This window comes from Plectropomus leopardus, chromosome 19 (assembly GCF_026936395.1).
Source record: "Plectropomus leopardus strain MGB_pleo_1.0 chromosome 19, ASM2693639v1, whole genome shotgun sequence".
NCBI classification, from domain to species: Eukaryota; Metazoa; Chordata; class Actinopteri; order Perciformes; family Serranidae; genus Plectropomus; species Plectropomus leopardus.
This window is the reverse complement of record NC_142194.1, coordinates 19500149-19522160: the sequence shown is the minus strand read 5'-3', so window position 1 is coordinate 19522160 and position 22012 is coordinate 19500149.

Sequence of the window (22012 nt, the reverse complement as noted above, 5' to 3'; positions counted from 1 at the left end):
GAAGGAAGCAAATGAAGGAAAATTAGATTTTGTTATTTAAAACCTTGAAGCTGTGAAACAAACTTTTTTCATGTGTAATGTAGCCTTCACTTTAGGGGTCATAGGTTTTTAAATCAATATACACACAAATATTCAAACGCACATAGCCCACCCACCCTGGGCCCCTAAAAAGTAAATAAATTGGGAAACAAACAAATAAACAATAAAATAAATAGACAATTAATGAATGAATAAATAGGTAAATATATAAAATCAATCCGTTAATAAAAACAATGAGAATACAAATTTACATAACAATACAAAAGCTGTGATAATAGTTAAAAAATATATAGATATATATAAATACAATAAAAATACAGTAAGAAATTACATGAATGCAAAGGGCTACATTCCATTTTTAACGTGGTGTACATGCTAAGAAGAAATAAACTGCATAATTCTCCAAAACCTGAACACATTTTTTTTTTTAATCAACAGCATTTACTTGTACTTCTTTTTTTTTAAAAGATTATTTTGGGGCTTTTTGTCTTAATTTAATAGGACAGCTTTTAGTGTGAAAGGGTGAAAGAGAAACCCACAGCAAGGACATTGCCTCTGTGCACGGGGTGCCCGTCATACCAGCTGAGCTACTGGACAGTAATTGTACTTTTATTATTCAATGCTCAATTAATTTGATATCTTTCAAATTACTTTTGATACGTAAGTTAAATAAATACATAAACTTTAAGACTTTTCTCAAGTAATATTCTGATAGCTGACTTTAACCTCTATCAAAGTCATTTTCTGGTAACATATCTGTACTTCATCCACCACTGGCAGAGAGAGAAAGAGGCAGAGAAACAGGGAGCAGACGAGCAGTCTGTACGTGAGAGAAGTTCTGAGTCTCTCCTCGTGTGATCAGTGGCATTGAGGGTTGGAGACTTTTGTGGCACTGGCAGGGATTTTGAATTATAATGGCCACAAAATGTCACCGCCACTCAAACCACATGCTGTGGTAGATGCACATTAGGGCCTCATAAGTCTCGAGCATGGCAGCTTTACTGTAACTCTTTGTGCTCGCTGTTCCTGGAAGTCCCACACAATGTGTCCAATGCTATTCCATGTCAGAACACAATTAGGCAGTTCTGAACTTTAACATATTTGCTCACAGTGTTCAGAAAATTCAGTGCATGATCATTCAAAAGTGCCAGAGAGAGCATGACATCACTTTTCTCCCTTTCTGAGGCTGCGTTTTCAATCACATACTGATTCTTTTTACTTTTAGTAGGTACTACAGCTGCCCTTTGAAATATGTACTGTTGCATGCAGTTGGGAAATACTACTTCTGCAAAACACTGCGCTCTGAACTTTGACGCTCCTGCTCATATACCTGTTTAGGGGTCGACAGATTATCTGCCTGGCTGGTTATTGGGGCCGATTTTTGGCATTTTGCCAATTATCTCTGTTGGCATTTTATTTTAATGATCACCGATAAAATTAGTAAATTAAAAAGTGCAAAGACAGTGTCAGCGTGGGTGTACCTTTTCTTTGTAAAACCTAGGGAACTGTTTCTATTTACTTATTTATTTTATTCAAATTTTCACTTGATTTCATGAAGAAAAAGTTGCTGGGAACTTGCTGTATATGAAAAAAAATGTCATAAAAAAAACATTTGCTAAAGGCATTTTAACAAAGTTTTATGTTGGAGTTAGTTATTTTCCAAATTCTAAATATTGACAAACAGATTTACATTTTTATTGTTTATGCATATCTGTTACAAATATCGGTTATTAGTCTCATTACTAATAATCAGTATTGGCCCTTAAAAACCAATATTGGTTGACCCCCAGTTTATACCTGTTACTATGGAGATGAAAGAAAACATAATTTGCGGAGCTTGTCAGAGACGGAGATCAACCTGGAGAACTCTGCTGTTGTTACTTGGCAATGTATGTTATTTAAGTTATAAATGCATATATTGTGGATCCAAATATTTTAAATTAGCGTAGATATGTATTTCTCTATAATTTATCTATTGTTTTGTTAGTTGTTTCCTTTGTTGATAATCTCTAGAAATATTTTGTTCACCTAAAAAATGAAGATATTATAAAGTTATATTACTATTCACATCAGTAACTTTAACGCACTGTCATACGTCACTGTGGCTTCTGTCAGTTCTCAGTCAGATGTCAGTCAGCTGTCATCGGTTTGCAGCGCCATCATTGTGACGTATCTCACGCCATGCAGAGGATTGTGGGTCAGAATAGTTAGAAAAGCATGCTGGCTTGCATACTGCAAAATTCAACCGGGTGTAATAGAACATAGTGGTATTTTTGGCATACTGCATTAAACACATTATGTACTGGGAAACACTAAAACTTTCTTTGCATACTATACAGTATGGTAGTATGGGTATTGGAACGCACAGTGTGTTTAGGAAATCCAAAATGGCTGGCCCGGCCCTGCAACTGCAGAGCTGCTTAGTTCATATACAGTGTGCAGGAAGTGATTAACAGTAAAAGATCAAAGGCGGTGGACAGGATAAACATTCTTCCCGGGACCCTTCTCCTCCGGGGTATACAGCACCACTTCCTCTTTTTACAGACTGACTGCTGCCTCCACCACCACAGCACAGCGCACACATTGTCACCACATGAGGCACTGACCCACCATTCAGACTCTGTGTGTGACAGACACAGAGAGAGATGTAGAGATATAGAGGGAAAAAAAGATTGGGTGATGTGTTAATGTGTTGTGGGGATGTGTGGAGGACTGCACTTTGAGTTTGAAAATTATTGTGTTGTTCAGTCGAGAGGCTCAGTTTATGCTAATTTCCCACACGATGCTCTCGCTGGTGCACAGCTGTTTTGCTAAAGGACTGCCATTGGGAGTTGATTATGTGACCCGACCAGCTGCGGGTGTTGCAGAGGAGCATAAAGGCAGGAAGGGAAGGAAACCCTCTCTGATGTCAGCAGTGCTAAATATGCAATGCAAATTTAAGCCAAACCTGTTACTATGCAAAGCATTTTTGCTGCGTGTGTGGGTTTAGGAAGGACCAGAGGGGACGAAGTCTGTATGGGTGTGCGTGCATGTTTGTGTCATACACATGTGAATTAAAAAAACAAACTCCATATCCTCTAAATATTAGACATAATCACTTTTTAATGGTCAAGTGTGCAGGATTTAAATGGATATACTGGCAGAAAATGAATATAATATAATAAGTTAGAGAGTGCACACTGCTCGCCTGAGCAGCGCTTGTCAGGCGCGTCTAAGCTGCGTGTCAGCTGCAGCACATCTAGAGAAACGGTGGCTCGCTGTTTTTTTGCGCGTGATGCTAACATTTATTGACTCTATACCACTTTATACTGTATTTTAAAGTCTCTCTCTGTCACAGAGATGATGAAATACAAAGATGTTTGTTTTACCTCAACTTCCTTTCTTCCCTTTCAAAACAAAAGCTATCTGACTGTGTCTCTGTGGACAGAATGCCATCAGTTGCTGATGCAATGCATTTTATTTTGAAACATTTACAGGATGGGTTTGTCAGCCGTGCAAGAGCTTGTATAACCTCATAAATGAGCAGAGTATGTGCTTATAAATATGTAAAAACAGCACTCATATCAGCAGGCAGCGGTATGCCTTAAGGCCCAGTTAAGGCTGGACTATTTTGATGCAGAATGAATGTGCTAGTTATAATTATGTATGTAAGAGAAAAGTTATAGTGTTTTTCAGATTGCACTCATTTTACTGTAAGATGTTTTGTTGGACTGTTAGATTTGAGGTTTGTTACTGTAACAAAGAGTAACTGTTTTGTTAAGTGATTCAAATTTTACATTGTTGTATTTATTTTGCTGTTGGATTGCTAAATGTAGATTGCACTATATTCCTTTTACTTGAGTGGGACAAGCCCTTTTATTTTGGAGAAACTTTATATCAGACTGTAAAACACAGATTAACACAGGTTATTCTTTGTTGGGGAATAATGCCCTGTAGTGGATGACAAGTTTTAAGATGTTATTTTCAGTAAATTTGTTGTTATATTTATTGAGTAATAAAAAAAATAATAGTTAGATCAATAAAAAAAAATCTATAGATTAATCGATTAATTGAAAAAATCATCGATAGATTAATCAATAAAAAAAAAAAAAGATTCTTAGCTGCAGCCCTAGTCACAGCACAAAAAATACCCATGGATCTTTTTTTCAGCTGCTGCTCCCTGAAGAGTGGGCGAATCCTGTTGATTTTTCTTAGAGATATTTATTTCTGTACTGGCCATATGCCAACCCAAAGTCATGATGACATTTATGTTGAAAGAGAAAACGTGTTTTAAACTGTAACACATTGCTTTTAAAGCAACCCTTCCCTACCAGACACGCCATGCAAAATTTGCATATAACCTCTGTATAACATTGCATAACAGTAACATCACTTCAGCCCGAATACCTGCATGAGTCATCCTGTTCTTAACCTCATTTTAAAAGTCTATGATGCTGGCACTCAGTGTCAGGTGTTTCACAATACGCACAACATAATATTACTGCTCATCTTATTAATCCAGTTTTAACCTTTTGATGTTAAATCCTTGTTTACATCAATATCAAGGCATTCCTTGTTGAATCTGGAACTATCTTGGCCCCCTCTACAACCTGAGGTGAAACATAACCTGCTTTCGGGCTCAATGGATGGCAGATCACAGGCCCCCAAGATCTAAAAGAGACAATTATCCTCAATTGAAGGCTGACAGGAAGAACAAACGCTTCATAAGTGGTGCAGGGGTCTTTCTTCTTCTGGGGGTGGGGGATTAATCCACTGACTGGGGTCTGGAGGAATGACCAGGTCATATCGTAGCCAGGTGAAAGACCCCACAACCTGTTCTCAGAATACCAGGACGATAGCTGAGTGATCATAGGTCTGTACGTGTATATGTGGAAAATCATCCCATTACAGGAGATCCAGTTTGCCCTGCAGTGTGGCTACTAGACTAAAAATACAGCATTTGACCTTGTTGCTCCTTTGAAGCTCCAGTCTCAGGGACAATGTCTTTGTGTTGGGTTCCATGATGGCTCCAGCAGCCTTTGCTGTGGTAGGCACAGAGTGCCGAGTCCAAATGTGGATTTAAAAATAGCAAGGCCTCTGGATGTGTGGCTTGCTCTCGCTGTTTCTCTTGGCAGATTGAGCTCAGAGCGTATTGCCCATAATCCGCTTCATATGCAAAGCTACACGATTTGATTCCATGTCATGTTGCAGCCTGCCAGTTATTCTCATAGTCAGTCAAATCTGAGAACACGCTGACGATGGAGTGATATTGACACACGGGAATAAATTGTTACGCAGCTGTTTTTGTGTGCTGTCTCTGATGTAACAAACAAGACATTTTGCTCCACATTTCTGTCAGAGCTTAGCCATTCATTCACATATTGGTTACAAATGAGGCTCATTTGGAATGATAACCAGAGAAATGCACATATGGCTTCTAGTGAAAGACCCACATTTGGCCTCTCTGCCTGCCATTAAAAAACATTTAATCTGATAGAATCATTTGTCTTTGCGTCTGAGGCCAGGCAAGTCCAAGGGCAGCTTCCAGCACCTAATTGGTCGAGAAGATCATTGACATCACAAGAGGTGAAAGGTCAGTCTGGGACAACCTTGCAGGTTCTTTGGTGCCAAGTTCTGTTTGAGAGTTGCCAGGTGTGAAAAGCTTTTCTTGTTGATCTTGGGCTGATGTGAACATCTGTGTTGGCCTGCTGGCCAGTGCAGGGAAACAGAGTCACGCTGAAGCTGGGGACGTAAATTAGGGAAAACACACTTAAGGGTGTGGAGCAGGAATGGGGATTAAATATCTCTGTGCTGTGCATTAAGGGTTTTGCAACATACTATATGAAACATTTCAGATGATCCAATTTTCCCTCATGGAGAGCAGCTAAAGTATTACAAGAACATTTCAAACACCAATTTGTAGAGCCATGTAAGAGTTTGACTCCTTGATTTGGTTGCACCGACATATTACAAAAGCCCCTTTCTAACTGGACAAAAAACCCCACTAACACCTGCTTACATGTGGCTTTTGTATTAAATGGGAAAGGTTGCATTTAGCATTCATTGTCAAATGACTGCAGTGGTAACGAATATTTTTCTGCTCCAGCTCTGATCGGTTTCGACCGGTTTTGATGGAAAAATGACATTTGGGCTAATTTCAGCCCCGTGTTGGTGTGATGCAATGACAGGTCACCACAAAATACTGTCGTACATGACTCTATTTGCAGTCTATCCTAACTTTAACAGTTTTTCTCATGTATGAAAAAAACCTTCATACGCACACTTATTTTGGTGGAAAATGGGAATAAGTTTGTGTGCAAAGGTGTTTTTTTTCCAGACATCTGTAGCCCGCACCTCATTATCTGGAGGCTAGCAGCTCGAAGCTACATTATGGTCTGTGTCCACAAAATGTTTTTTTTCTTTTTTAACAGTGGCACCCTGATCAATTGTTCCCAGTGATGAGAGGGTATAAAAGTTCCATGACCACGGTCTTTTTTAAAGCGCTCCTGCTTTGTTGTGCAGTTGCTCTGAGTGCTTCCAGTTAAAAATCTCTTACCCATTCAGAATGGCTCTGGTGATGTCACTGCTGCCACTTTAGCTGCTGTGTATCCTGAGCTGTAAATCACTACCATAAAAGTCAGAAAAGACCACTTTTGGGAGCAGATCAGCTGGACCCTGAATGTTTCTGATGAGTGAGCTTTTATCACCATGCGTGTTTTAAGCTTATTGTTTCCTGTGTAAACAACCCTCTGTTGGGAGTGTTACACTAGCTTCCTTGCTGAAGTTAACATCAAGATATTGTCAAAAAAACATACACACATGTAGCATGTCATTAAAAAAGCACTGGGAGCTCTTTGTGAAGCACTGGGATGCAACCTTTTTTTTTTTTTGCTGAAGAAAACACGTGGAGCTGGAGCTGTTACTGGCATAACACACTAAAATCCTTGAGCAGCTGACAGTTAAATTGAATTTTGGGTAATATAGGTTCCAGGGTAGGTAAAATATTTATAAAAAAACATCTCTGGTTGTCTTGCATTAAATTCGATATGACCATCCAATTTTGTGCTGTACATGTCCTAGTTAAAATCTTAATTAAATGATGTCATGGTGGGATGATGCAGCCGTTATGGTGATGTCAACCATTGCACGTGTGGTGGAATGAAGCAGCATGTTCCCTATGTTCACACAACAGCGCAGACTGTCATGATGGTTGGAATTAGACATCAAAGTAACACATGGATAGGTTTAGGCAAAAGAAGCACATGGTGAAGTGTAGGAAAAAAGCACATCCACACATCCACGCCGAAAGCACTGACAGAGCGGTGATATTTGATAAGTTTGGAATGAGAACTGATCACTTAAACATCAGGGGCTGTAACATAGCTTCCGAATATAAATATTTTTGGTTTCATCTTGTTTTCTTTGTTTTCTAAATGAAGGTAGGATTTTGTTTGATTAATATATGCAATACACAAAGAAATATGTGTTTAAGTTAGAAGTGTTTATGCAGTTTAGAATGAGCAGGAAATATAAGGTTACGACCATGTAGCATTTGGTCTAATGCATAATGTTTTGTGTTTTGAGGTTAAGCTTCTTTTTTTAAGTAAAATGTAATTTCCAATTTTTTCAATTTACATCATTCTTAAATAGCATTGTGATCAGGTGTTTAAATCCAGTTGAGGGGTAGATGTGTAATGTATACATTTCAGGCTAAAAAGCTCCAATGCTCATGTTGTTGGTTGGTTCAATAAGCAGTTACACCTGGCAGCTTCAGGGTGCAAATTCAGTAAGAATTAATCTCTGTGTTAAAACTAGTTTGTGTGGTGCAACCTGTTTTAATTTAATGATGCATAAATCTCCACACAGTAAACATTAAGTTTTAACTTACCAACAGCTGGTGCAACTGCTGCATGTCGGATCCAGAACACAGCAAGCATTCAAGTTATGAAATAGACAGTGTTTACTCACACTTGTAGTTTACCCTACAATGGCCTACCTCTGCGCCTGACCCCTAACATAAACACAACATGGCTCCTTTCCCCAGCGGCCCAGAGGGGCGCAGGTGGTCCACATGGACACCTCTATATAGGCTCTGACCTGGGTTCAAAGGTTAGACCCCTCAAATGATGCCCTTCCTTGCCGCCCATAATTGCCCTGTTTATTTTTAGTCCACACTGGGCCGTGTTGAGCTATTAAAAGAAACACGAACATGAGGCCGTCTGCTAATTACTGTTGGGCCAGCAGACCCTCACTTTCCCTGATTGCTACCATATGCTAGCCCACTCAGAGAGGAGAGTCTCATCTGTCACCTTCACTGTCTCTCAGTGGTTCGGCTGTTTATGTTGCACTGCAGGATGGCACTTTGCTGCAAGTGTGTGTTGATAGAAGCTTCTGCTTGATTGAAAGCGCAAAAATTTTATGGAAAAATGTTGCAGGGTTCCTGCAGATCCTTAAAAAGTCTTACAAACGCATTGAATTCGTTAATCTAAAAACAAGGTCCTAGTTGTTATTAAAAAGTCTTAAATCAATCTTTCAGAAGTCTTAAAAATTTTTGGGACACGAAAAGTAGGATTTTTTTTTTCTGATGATGCATTGTAAAATCTCAACATAAGATGTAACGTCTATTTTTTGTGAAATAATTCTTCTTAAATTCATCATGATAAGAACTGGTAGTGGAATCTCACATAAAGAGTGAAAAACATAAAATCGCTGAGAAAACCGGACAGAAAATGCCGTATATTCCGACTGATCGGTAAACCAAATGCATTATTATCATTTCTCATTGACATCTATGTGTTCTACACGAAAACGTTTTTTTTTTTTCAACACCTGGTATAATAAATAATAAAAAAATAATGTCTTCTGCAAGTAAAAAGTCTTAAAAAGTCTTAAATCTCGCTTGCCTCAAGCTGTAGGAACCCTGTTTAAACTAGATAATTATTTAATAATATATGCTAGAAAGCCATTATCTCTATGATGAATATGTCTTCTGGAAGTGATTCTGATTTCTATCAGTGTCCTTCAGTTCCCTTCAGTCATGCCGGAGATGCTTACAAGAAGACAAGTCGTTTCACAGGATACACAAGATGACAACAGATAGTTATCACAGAGCCATTGCTGGCAAGTATCAGTAAATCTGGTTTAAGCATTTAAGGAAGCAGTAAGTAATTGAGTCGATTTAGACCTATTTGTGGTCAGAGGGAGGTTGAAATAAAGCAGCAGAGGCAGCCATCTTGCTGGAGTTGTGAAGTTTACAAAGGTTTGATTGCAGTAGGAAGCTGGTTGTGTGGATTAGCGGATGGGCCTGGACAAAGAGAGTACACGTTTCTGTTTAGTCTTAGAGACTGTTAGAGGTGCGGCAGACATTTGATATGAAGATTAGAGATTTATTTTTGAACTTAAATAGACAGTAAAAAGTACGATTTTGTTATGCAAAATCTCAATTTCTGACAAACCAGGACTTTTTATTTGAATTAAAATTGATAATAATGTATGTTTTAGCTACTAATTTGCATTGCTTTAACCACTGTAGAAATACTGGATATTGAACTGGCATGAGTGCAACACTTTCTCCAATGTGTATGTGTTGTAAAAGGTCCTTTATCTTCCTGGAAAACCTGCTTTACAACAAACCAGCTCTTTCATTTCAACATTTTCTGATTTGTAGCTACTTGTTTCCTGGTGCTCTCTTGTCCCTCAATGCCAGCTTATGTTGCCTGGCGGTAACGTGTGTCAGCGGTGAAGCTGGATCTGTCATGAAGGTGTCTGGATAATGTCAGACAGCGCAGGCCCACCCGTCTTGCGCCGCTCTGATGGATTGGGTTTCCGCCGCACCTAGATGCACACAAACCTGCAACTTCCTGCAGAAATGAATCACTGAGCTGGGGTGGGGGGGTAGATATTCACTGGAGAGCAATGCATTATACTACTTAGACCTGTTAGGCAGCTATGATGTGATGTTATGTTTCTTGAACAAATAAATGACTCTGGAAATGTCAAAGCGAACCCAAAGACAGACCTGTTCATGGTCAATATCCAAAAGAAAAGCTTTAACGTGAGGATAACTCGGATCTGGCAAGTATAGGAAATATTGATCATGACTGGCAATTCATTAACACTGTGGAGATGCTAATTTGTTTGGCCAGTAATTATAGTACATTTGTACTTATTTATTGTATAAAAGTGCTGGCTGGCAGGTTGTTAAATTACTAATCTGTTTTGCTGATTGTGAAATCTAAATTCTTGGCTACAGTTTAGCAATACATACACTGTAAAATATGACAAATTAATCTGACCTAAAATAATCTTGGAAACCAATTGCCTTGAAAAGGATAAGTAAAAAAAAAAAAAAAAAATTCACTTACATCTAATTGTTAAGATTACTCAAAATTTAGTTGTATTTACTTAATTTTGGGAAGTTGTTAACTTAAAAATGTCAAATGAAATAACTTTTTTATAAGTATTAGCAACCAAGTAGTAAACCAAGTTAGTCTAACTAAGAGGATTTTTGCAGATGCAGTTAGGAGATCTGCAAGTTCTGTTTTGTTAACATGTTCAGGAATGCACAAATATGATTACCCACATTGCAACCAGCAGAACACATATATAAATGACTTAATAAAGGTGCTGGGACTTAGAAAGGTTGATTTAATTAATTAATTTTAAAATTGCAACAACCTCACAAAATTAAGCACATATGATGAAATTTTAAGTAAACTTAACAATTACATAGAACATAAACATCAATTATTAATAATGATTATTGACATTTTTCAAGGAAATCCTAGATTTTTTAAAGTAAAATCAACTTGTCAGATTTTACAGTGTAGGATGTGAATACTTGGATTAACACAAGATGTTATTGACACACCAGAAACATGCTCTAGTGTGAGTAATACTGTCTTATTCTGCTTTTCTACACAATGAATAAGGAACAGCAACAGTTAGTTGTAACAAAAAAGGTTTTTTAAAAAATGTAGAAATTATTTACATAAATGATAATTTACACCCAAATCTCCATCATACAGACCAAAGCAACACATGAAAATCAGTGACAGTAAGTGAAATTTACCCCTTAGATTAACACTGAAGTGGTTAAAACTTGCCAATAGCCTTTAACATGCCAAAGTCGACAAATGTTTCTGAATATTTGCACTTACATGTGCCAGTATTATGTTTATATGCCTTGTCCATGATTACCTGTTAACTGACAGTTTAAGATTGGTGCTAGATAGGAAGCTTTAGGCTAGTTATTACCCTTTTACACCTCTGTTAATCCCCAGGCACTGTCACCACCCAACTACCAGTCAGCTTCTCAGAAACAAAGAAATGTTTCTGTCTTTCATTTAAAGATCCTACATCCTCTGTTATATGTGTGCAGGTAAATACTGTTTGAGAGATGTAGGATCTTGAAATTTAAAGGTTTGTCACACTGAGTTGAGAGAAAAAAAATGTGTTGAAGCCGATCCCAATTAGATCTAATAGGACATGAGGAAAATGTTATATAGAGGAACTAAAGAGCAATGATTTGATAACTGATGATCCTGTTGTGGCAACATCTGGCAACACTTTGTAATAATGGCTGCTAACCCGGGTTATCAGGCCTGCACGATGTGGATTACTCTTTTATCTTGGCGTTGGAATCTCAAACTTTCTGCTTTGCAAAAGCTTTAATTGTGGAAAACTCTAAGATTTTTCTGTTTGGTTTATTCTGCTGGGGTAACACCCAGCTGTTGCAGGGATACAGCATTAATATCTGGAAAACGTCAGGAGCTTTTCTTGCCACTATTGCTGTTGTTTGTCTTCCCCCTCTGTGTAACATGGTGTGACTTTTTATGGTTGAGGTAATACGTAAATGTGCTGTGCAGATGTACAGTAGATTTCATCACACCAGCATTTGCTGTTTGTGTTAAGACGTTTTGCTTTGGCATGCATCTTTTCTCTGGACATTAATTTGTTAATTTTAACAATATGTTAATACTGTATGATCATAGACTTGAGGTAACAAAACCTTTTGTAATTTATTGTCAATTAAACAAGCATCTTATTTGAAGAATTTTGCAGTAATATACTGTACTTATTAAAGTATATCTGATGTGATTAAGACGTATTAAATACATCAAAGTAACAGAGTCTACTGCCATGCTGGCAGCGCTGTGAACTTATATCTTGGTAAAAAAAAATGGTGCTATGGTGTAATTGCAACATGATTGCAATAGCTTTCCCTGATTGTTTTTTATGAACATTTTAAAGTTTCACATTAGAAAAGTAACTGAATTTGAGGAACTGAATTCATTAAAAACGTCAATTGTACAAAATAGTTTTTACACAAATACGTTTTTACGCTTGCTTGAGGTAGTTATTGCCTTTGTCAAAAAAGAGTCAATGCGCTAAACAGGATTAGGAAATGCCTTTGCTGAATAAGTTCTGATTAAGCAATCATTGATCTTACATGACTGATCAGCTGTTTCTCTGTCAGCGTGTATTCACTCACGTGGTCATCATTGCATTAATTTGTCTTTGTCTCTGGACCAGGCTGCCAGGAAGTGCGCTGAACATTAAAGCCATTTTCACAGAGGCCCAACAGTGAAATAACAACTTCCAGATCTGTCACATGAAGCCATTGGGCCCAAAAGACATATTCTTTTTTACTTATTGTTAAAGAAACATCTTTATATCAACAGATACATTTTTTGGACAGGGTCCTGCCTTGAATGCTGTATCTAGTTGTCTTTATACATCCATGCTCCGAAGAGCATGAAACTGACATAAAAGAACTATTAAAACTTGCCGAATTTAAACAAATCCTTTAAAACATCTCTTGTATATGGGTTAAATGGCCAAGGTGACTTGTTTTGTTTCCAGTTCGTAACCTCTACTTCTTCTTCGTTAGCCAGATTACAGCTTTATGTTAAGTGTAGCCTATAATGCCAACTTTTGACAATAATACTTTTTTGTAGCCTAGTTTATTTCAGACCAATTGATGTAAGCTTCTGGTTGGCATTTCTTTTAAGCAACATTTCAAAAGTTTCCTTAAAATTAGTTTCACAGTTGAATGAAAACATAGCTATTGACAATGCTGACATGCTAATGTGTAGCAGGTATAACATTTACCATTTTTACTATCTTAGTTTAGAATTTTGTAGCATGATAACATTTGCTTATTAGTACAAAACCCAAAATACAGCTGAGACCGATGGGGATGCTGTTCATTTTTCGGGTATTTTGTAATAAACAAAAGTGTTGGACAGTGTTGGGAATCAGCAAGGGGTTATAAATATCTGTAGCAAACTTTATGGCAATCCATACAATACTAGACAAGACAAGACGTTTCACAAAAATCTAAAACATGTTAGTCTGCTGGTGGCGCCGAAGTAAAAGTCAGAGGACCGCAGAATAAATTGCATACATCCTTCAGTGACCATAAATGCGTGTGCAACATTTCCTGGCCACCCTTCCTGTATTTCTGTCTGACTCAGTGGACTGATCGATCATCACTGCCATCTCTCGGGCCACACTGCCAGCATGCCTAAAAAAAATACTTGGTTTATGCAAATAGCATACTCCAAAAAAGTGCACATCTAGTATGTCTTTTTTAGTATTAATTTTCATGTACAACATACAGACTCTCGAGGCTGTGGTTATGCCGTCATGCCTGTGTAACCAGTGGGAGTTCCTGGGCCACTGTTGCCACCCAGACAGCTGCTGTAGAGCAACAGACCACCTGATGAGCTCCTCAGTGTGATGAACACACCTGATGGCGCTCCCTGTGGCTCTGTTCTCTTGGGAGCGTCGCAGACGGCTGGAAAGTCGGTTTCGGGCAACCATCCAACAATAACACGGAAGTCAACGGAAACCAAGTTTGAAAGCAAAGCTCATAAAATCACCAATCGCACTTTTATGTTTGCTAACAGTCTGCTGCCACTGAGGAGGAGCCCCTTTAATGAGGCTGGGCTCAGTTATTCATAATGGAAGGCTCAGTAATAGAAAACTGCTGTGAATTGGTTTCACATTTTTGAATAATAGCCAAACCAGCAAAGCATAAAAACCTACAAGGTTGTTGCAATACAGCATGAAATTCAAGACCTGAGTGTTCCAAACCCAGTGCCTGGGCCTGCTCCAGAAAACCTCTCCAACTGGGATCAGCAGCTCACTCCATGGGACACTCCCAGTTCCTCTACCACCTTCTAATCTTCCTGAGAAACCAAGGTGGGACTCTTGGGTGAAAAGGTCACTGTCCCCAAGCATTCCTAGCTTGGCAGGGGGGCAAACTTTGGTTAAAATGGAGGGTATGCAGGGACATTGTATGTCCAGGGGAGGTAACTTAGTTGGGTTTGGCCCTTCGGCTTTTGTTGATGTTTTTTGTTGTCATTGTTGGTGCGACTTAATACGGCATTCCTCCTGGCTCTGCGGTGAGTGGAGTAAGGTAGCAGTAAGGGGGAAAGACGACAAAACAGACAGGTTTTTAAATCTTATGGGAAACAATAGAAGGTGACCCCCCCGCCCCCCCGAGCCATTTTGGGCCCTCGTGGCCTTCAGTGCCTTGGGCAGAAAACTGCATGACAATAAAACTAAATAGGCAGAAAAAACGTGAGTGACCTGAGGAAAGTCACCTGAGAAAAAGATTTAAATCAATACAGGGATAGATGCTTACATTTTAAAGCACTGGCCACATGGGCCACCAAGCCCCTAAAATTGGTGGCCAAAGTACATTTTTGGTGGCCCAAATGTAAACCTTCATAAAAAAATAGTCAACAGAAGAGGCAGTTAAACGCAGCTTAATACAGAATTCCTTAACTGTGATACTTTAATAAATAAGATATTAAAACATCAGAATCTCAACATATGGTATATCCTCTTATATTCTCACATTTTGTGTTTCTTTACTTTATTATCATCTATAGTTGATACCGGCATAATAAAAGCACTATTGTAATTAGGGCTGCACACTTATATCAATATTGAAATGGCGATATGGCCATATGCAATATTCAAAGAGCTGCAGTTTTTTTAGTTACAGGTGAAATGTGTCACAACATTGCAAAGCTTTGTGGTACTCCAGAGATACCCCAGACTATAAACATATTCTAGATGTAAGAGAACATACTTGCCTTGTGCAGCCCCCAGCAAAATCCAAATTCATATCACAATTGGAATATCTGTTAAAATAATGGCATTAGGATTTTGTATGTTATGCATTTGTTTTTTTTTTTGCATATCATACAAAAAATGTTATGGTTCTTAAATGTTGCAATAAATGATTATGTTTATTTATCTAGCCCTATTAACAAAAGTTGCTCTAAAAGATACAGGATTGATAATAATATTCCAGATTATTTCTGAGTTAACTCAGAGTTAACTGTATCATATTGATTTGTATTTAGTTTATCCAAAGCACTTTTTACGATATACCTTGCAAAAGGTACATACACATTTTCATAGTACACGTATATTAGCAGTTTACTTCAGTACAAAATGGAGTAAATATATGTTGTTACTAGCTTTCATCTCTGACAGAAATTTGAGCTTGGAGTTACACTTTACATCAGTGTTCATATTTTACCAAAGAACTTTTAACTATACTCATAGAAAAACTTCAGTAACATTAATTTTATTTGATGTAAACTTGTTGTATTGTCACATTTAAATGCAGTTCTCTGTTTAACGCTGCTTGTTCCTGTGATTAGAGACTTAGTCCCAAACACATTTGCTAATGTCACCAGAACGCTAAGACGCTGTTAGTCTTGAGTTCTGGCTACCTGGTCGACGACTGTTCGCTGTTTTTGTAGATTGTGAACTAAAAGGAGCAAATGAATCAGGATGTTTGTTAAACATAGAATTGGGGAAATATGGGAAATTTTACTGTTATTTTTTAAATGTATTTAACCTTTATTTAGACAGGTGATCTCACTGAGACATGCAGAATTATTCTGAAAAGAGAAGTGATAAAACTTACAGGCTAGTAGAGGGCCAGGAGATACAGGAGATAGCTGGTGGCCACAGAATTACTTTTTGTGGCCGTGGGTCATTGGGCAATGATTAATGTCAACCCTGACACAACTAAATACATAATTGAGATTCCAAATCAGTTCCTCACTGTATTTACCTGCATAATTCATGAGACCTTGTGCAGCTGATTTTTATTGTGATAAAAACTTCCAGTGATTAGTATGCATTATCACCTTAAATGCACACTTCCCATATTTCAGTTTATGTGCTCCTCTTGAAGGCTTGGTTTGTCAAAATCAAAACAAAAATTCATCAGTTTGCCTGAAGTGACTTTGCCAGAGCTAATGGGGTCAACCTCTGGCCAACTAAAGCTTCTCCTACCTTCCTTGTTTTTCTATTTTCGAACTCTTGACGCAGTCTCCCAGGGCAGATCACCTCAGACAGCTTTCCCATCGTTACAGGCCTGCCTCACTCCTTCTGGGCTGCTCTTAAAACAGATTACAGGTAAATGGGTTGTTTTACCCCGGAGCCTTCTGTCACTGAAATATGGATGTGTTTGAAGTGCTGGCTCCTACGCAGTCAACGAAGAGGTTACATGTTTGGGTATGAGCAGGATCAGTCATTCTGCTGGCGTTATCACTAACAGTTCTTCATGTCTGCTAAAGCTCGGCTGAATTCCTCAGCCCTAGATTACTATCCTCAGGTCATTGCTTGCTCTCTCACTGCCTTTCTTTAAAAAGGCTCTCTGTGCAGTGTGGCCACAAACAAATATGCTAGTGGTGGAATAGATGCATGGCTCTGGCTGGTTTTGTGGTTATGAATTAGGTAAGCTTTCATAAGCAAAAGAGAAACAGTGCACTTACTCAGCTGCCCGCCCACCACAAGGCATATTTGTCTACACATGCAGATTTTAAGAAGTAGCTGTTATCTGAAGTTCCACACTGATAGACTTTCCTTTCTGCCTCATTCGAACAGGAGACCTGCCAAAGCTCCATCCATCAGATAACCATTTTAGATTTTTTTGGGTCAGGCACATAAGAGGAACATTTTGCCCGGGGCATTTCTATGCAGTTGCCAGGCAGAGGTTTTTCAAGGCTGGCCCAGGGGAGCAGATTATGACTAATGAGGTCCAAGTTAACGTGACCAAGAGAAGGCAGCTGGCGAGCAACAGACCCCTGTTTAAACCTTTATCGTGAGATCTCTCCTCGAGCAGACTGAGGGACAAACCCACAGGAAGTGCATCATAACCCGACGCCGGTCACGTCCACCACAAATGAGCTACAGTGACTTATAAGGAGATCTAAGAGAGGACGTGACATTTTGGTTAGCACTGACTCACTTATTTAAAGGGGATCTATTCTGCTTATTCTCAGGTTCATACTTGTATTTGGGGTTTCTACTAGAACATATTAACATGCTTCAGTGATCAAAAACACTTAATTTTCCTCATACTGTCGGTTGCACATTTCATAAGCAGCATATCATCATTGCTAAAGTGATGTAGTATAAGCTAATTTTGTCATTGGGAGATGGAGGGGATAGTGGATGAACCTGTTCGAGACCACCACCAACAACACCTGTTGTTCTTTCTGTTAACCCTTCGCAGCATTTTACTGGTGTTTGTGCCACTGAACCTGGGTGTTTTTCACCGATCCATTGCAGCCCTTCCCAGCTGCATCTGAGCCACCAAGTCTTGGTATTTCAACCAACCATCGCTTCTTTTCCAGCGGCTTTTGTGCCACCAATTATACAATAAGATACGATACGATATGATGTGATACGAAACGATATGATGTGATACAAAACGATATGATGTGATACGAAACGATATGATGTGATACGAAACGATACGATACGGTACGATAACAATAATGATAAAGATTATGATACAATACAACATTATTGTATTCTGTTGACACTGAAATTATTGTTTGTTGGGCAGCTCAAGAAGTTCATACACAAATTAGACAAACAATTATACAAATAGCATATACTCATGAAAAACACACCAAAAAGCCAAAACATTATATTTTCTGAAACATTACCAATTGGGTTTTGTGCCTAAACCTCACCACACCTTTACTACAGCTTTGTTGAGAAACATTAAGTGCCATTGTATCCACTACAAAATAATGCATGAAGTCCAGTCTGCTTTGATTGGTCAGTGCTTCTGGTTCCTCTGTATCTCAGCTTCTCCAAACCCTCATTGCAGCCAAGGGAATATAACGTGGCCACATCTGCCATGAAAAATCACCAATAAAAGCTCAACCAGAATAGAAAACCATAACCAAATCTGTCCTAGGCTGACATCAGCATGTCTCGAAAGTAGAAAAAAGATGAGAAACGAGAATTCAAAACTGTGTGAAGCCTGATGTTTTTGCTCACAGTAATTACTTTTACATATGTTTACCTCTTTATTTGACACTTTGGCCACATTTTATACCAAAAATCAGGTATAAGCATAACAGGTATATATTATTATTTCTCATAGTTATGTTTTCAGTGGTATTTCTCACCGTGTGCCCGCAACTTTAAGGTGCTATATGTGATTATGGCAGATGGCATTGTGGTTTCATTTACGTCATCTAATGAGGTTACACACAGTATATGCAGAACATCTGTTGACTGGTCCCCCTGTGTCCCCAGCTTTGTTGTGGTGCTCATGTTTTTACAAGACCGTACATTATTCACGCAGGATAATTTAATCAGTCATGATGCTTTATGTTCAAAAACATTCACTTTTTTTTTTTAATTTTTTTTTACTTTTTACATTTGATCATTTAAAAAAAGATAGATAAGAAAAATCATTGCAAAAAAAAGGTTTTTAATTTTAAAAAATCTGCATTTTCTGTGTAATACATAGACCAGCTGATTGCCTGAGTATTTCCAGTGTGAGGTCCCATGCGAGCACTTTTGTTTTCCCCTCCTGCTGCTTTATTGAAGCCCCTGTTGTCATAGCTGACAAACAGAAATAAGTAATCAGTAATTGTTTTGTGGTTCTGGGGCCCCGGAATCAATTATTATGTCTCCCTAGCAATAATGTCTTTGGTTGATTTAAACACAAGTTCCCTCTTGGCAAGTCATCAGGGCTAATTGAGACCTGGGGAGCTCCACTGCAGGACAATTGTCAAATGTGCTGTGGTGCAGCACAGTCCCTGTTGAATGTTTTATCAATGAGGAAGCTAATATTAATATCATTGCTAAAGCTGTGATCATGCAGGACCATCTAAAACAAGTCTCTAGCACCATAATTATTGAACAATTTTTTTTTCACTTGGTTTGAGCAAGATTCATTTAAAACTCCGAACTAAAGTTACCTGATTCCCTCCTTTGTAGCACAGGACAGTCATTCACTGTGCCAAGGTGAGAGCAGCAGGTGTGGGAATAATCTGGGACCAACCCAGTTAGCCAGGGCCCCTATTCACACTCCACCCTAAGCTGCCATCCATTGTGTCCCAGTGGCTGAAGAGGAGCAAAGGAACAGGACAATTATGACATTATGGCTTGGTGGCTGAGCAGCAAGTCCCAGCTGGTGAGAAACAGAAGGGGGAAATGGGCAACCAGACAGCGACAGTTCCCACAGGAAAGCAATCCACCACATAGAGAGAGACTATGTTGTGGCTTCAGCAGGAGGTGTCTGTGACTCCGTAGGGAGGAGTAATGATTTGATCCAGCAGTGATTAGATTTGATTCCAGGTCTCTGAGCAATAATTTATGATATGATTCAGTTGATTTTTTTTTTTCAAAACATAAATGTAAATTGTATAGCAATATATCAGGCAGAAAACATACATGGTACAGGGGGATCTTTTTTTATTTTTATTTTTTATTTATTTATTCACATATCACAAAGACAGTACACAGAACAAACAACATGAAGTAGATAGTAGATAGTATTCACATACTTTAATTTTTTAATGTCCATATTCAACAGTAATAAATACATCCTTAATGGTGTTATAACTTTCCCAAATATATTTACTAGATTATAACCCATACTTAACCACTCATAGTCTAATGAAAAGAGCGCAAGAAATACACATAAATGTATAGTAAAACAGTCATAGTAATACTATTGAAGGGATCTTACTTTATATACATTATAGTAGCAGTGGGGATCTGTAGGCACTTCACAATTTGATTTCAATATAGACGATGCAATTTTAAAACAAGTATTGATTTTTTTCTTGTATTTTTTTATTCATAACAAATATATAAAAGGTCATTCAAACACTGCAGCAAAGAATAAAAATGTCAAGGACAACACAATAGTGTTAAATAAAGAACATATTTCCATTGTGCTCTTAAAAAAAGTGACGCCTCAGTGTATTTTGATGTGTCTTGATGCATCAGAATTTTTCATTTCTATTTATATATTCACACTGTATGACTACTGACTATACTCAGAACATAGTATATTAATAAGGATTCTTAATTTAAAAAACTGATTAATTTCCCTCTGTTATCTTTTATTCATACAATAGTAGTAACAAATGGAAAAGATACTCAAAAAGTATAGCTTAGAGCATTAACACAACATACATTGGACCCTTATATATACCATTATAGGTTATATCCAACTCACTGACTCTATGATATGATGCTGCATTTGTTGGAATTTATCCAAGTAAATCAACTTTTACATATTGACAAGGCAGAAGTGGAAGTAAAAGAAATGCTACTGTGCAGAAGCAAAAGTTAGTTGATTCTTGACATGTGAGCCAGTCAGAAATTGTGTCATGTGTGGAAAGGGTAAATTCAGCTGAAAGGTTTGACTTTTGTCAACTGAAATGAAACAAGTGAGTGACATGACAAGTCAAAACAAATGGATTGGCCTGCCTGGATGTGTGCTTAGTCTATGGTAGCACTTGAAAATAAACACCATAATGTGACTTTGATGGATTTCTGTTTCAATTAGTCTCAACTTTTCATATTGACAGAGCACTAAACACAGCTTATGCTGAACGTAGTGTCATAAGTTCTGCAGATATTTGTCATAAACCAAAATACAGCAGATTCCACAACAAACATCCAATTGTTTGAGACATTTGCAAAATGCAAATGTCAAGTTCAAAGTGGTGTTCGAGATAAAATCAGAGGATCACCAAAGTTAGTAGGATTCATCCTCTGAGGAACATGAATGTCTGTACACATTTTTGTATTTGCACTCAGTATTTGTTGAGATATTTTTAGGGCTGTACCCAACTCAGAATTATGCCAGTCAAATCAGATAAGGCTGGTCAATTCGAATATTCGCGATTTGTTTTGTTTTTCATGCAAAGTTTCAATGTTTGAATGGATCCTAGTGGGGTTTTCAGCGTGACGGCAGTATTTACGTCATAAAATAAACAAGCCAACAGCACTAATGACAGATCACAAATGCCCGACATAGTTTTTTTGCTGACACCAGATATCCACCAAAGCCTGACTCTATTGTGCTGACTTTCTGTGAGGTGTAAATTCACCACTTCTTTATTTTATGATGCAGTCTTTCTCTACCTCTGTGCTGCTGCCTGCATGTCTGCAGCTGCAAAGAGTAACTTTGGCGTGACAGTTAAGAGCACTTACTCTGCAGCAAAATCTGGGGACCAAAATGGCCCCAGAAGTACATTGCACAGAAAAAAAAACAACTGCTCTACTTGAAGCAAATTCAGTCAACTCAGGGTCTCCAACTGATGATTTGAGTCTCAGACTTTCAAGGAGCAGCCTTAGATTTTTATTTTGGATCAAAGAGGTGGAAAACCAAAAGACAGAGTTCTTTCTGTCTTTAGCTGCCTGTTAAGAATGACCTTTTTTAAAGAGTCATTATACTTTGTGCCAGTTTCTCTGTAAGACAACTGCTAATTCTTCAGGTTTTTTTTTTATCTTTAATGGTATTTTTTCCATTGACCAGAGTATCTGGATACCTTGCAGTAGTGTTGATTGAATATTATCATATAGTTTAAGACTGAATGTATACAGTGCTGTAAAACGTTATTTATTTTAATTTAAGATGTGACATCTGCTCCTCCACCATCTAAGCAGCATTCCTGTTTAGTTCCACTCG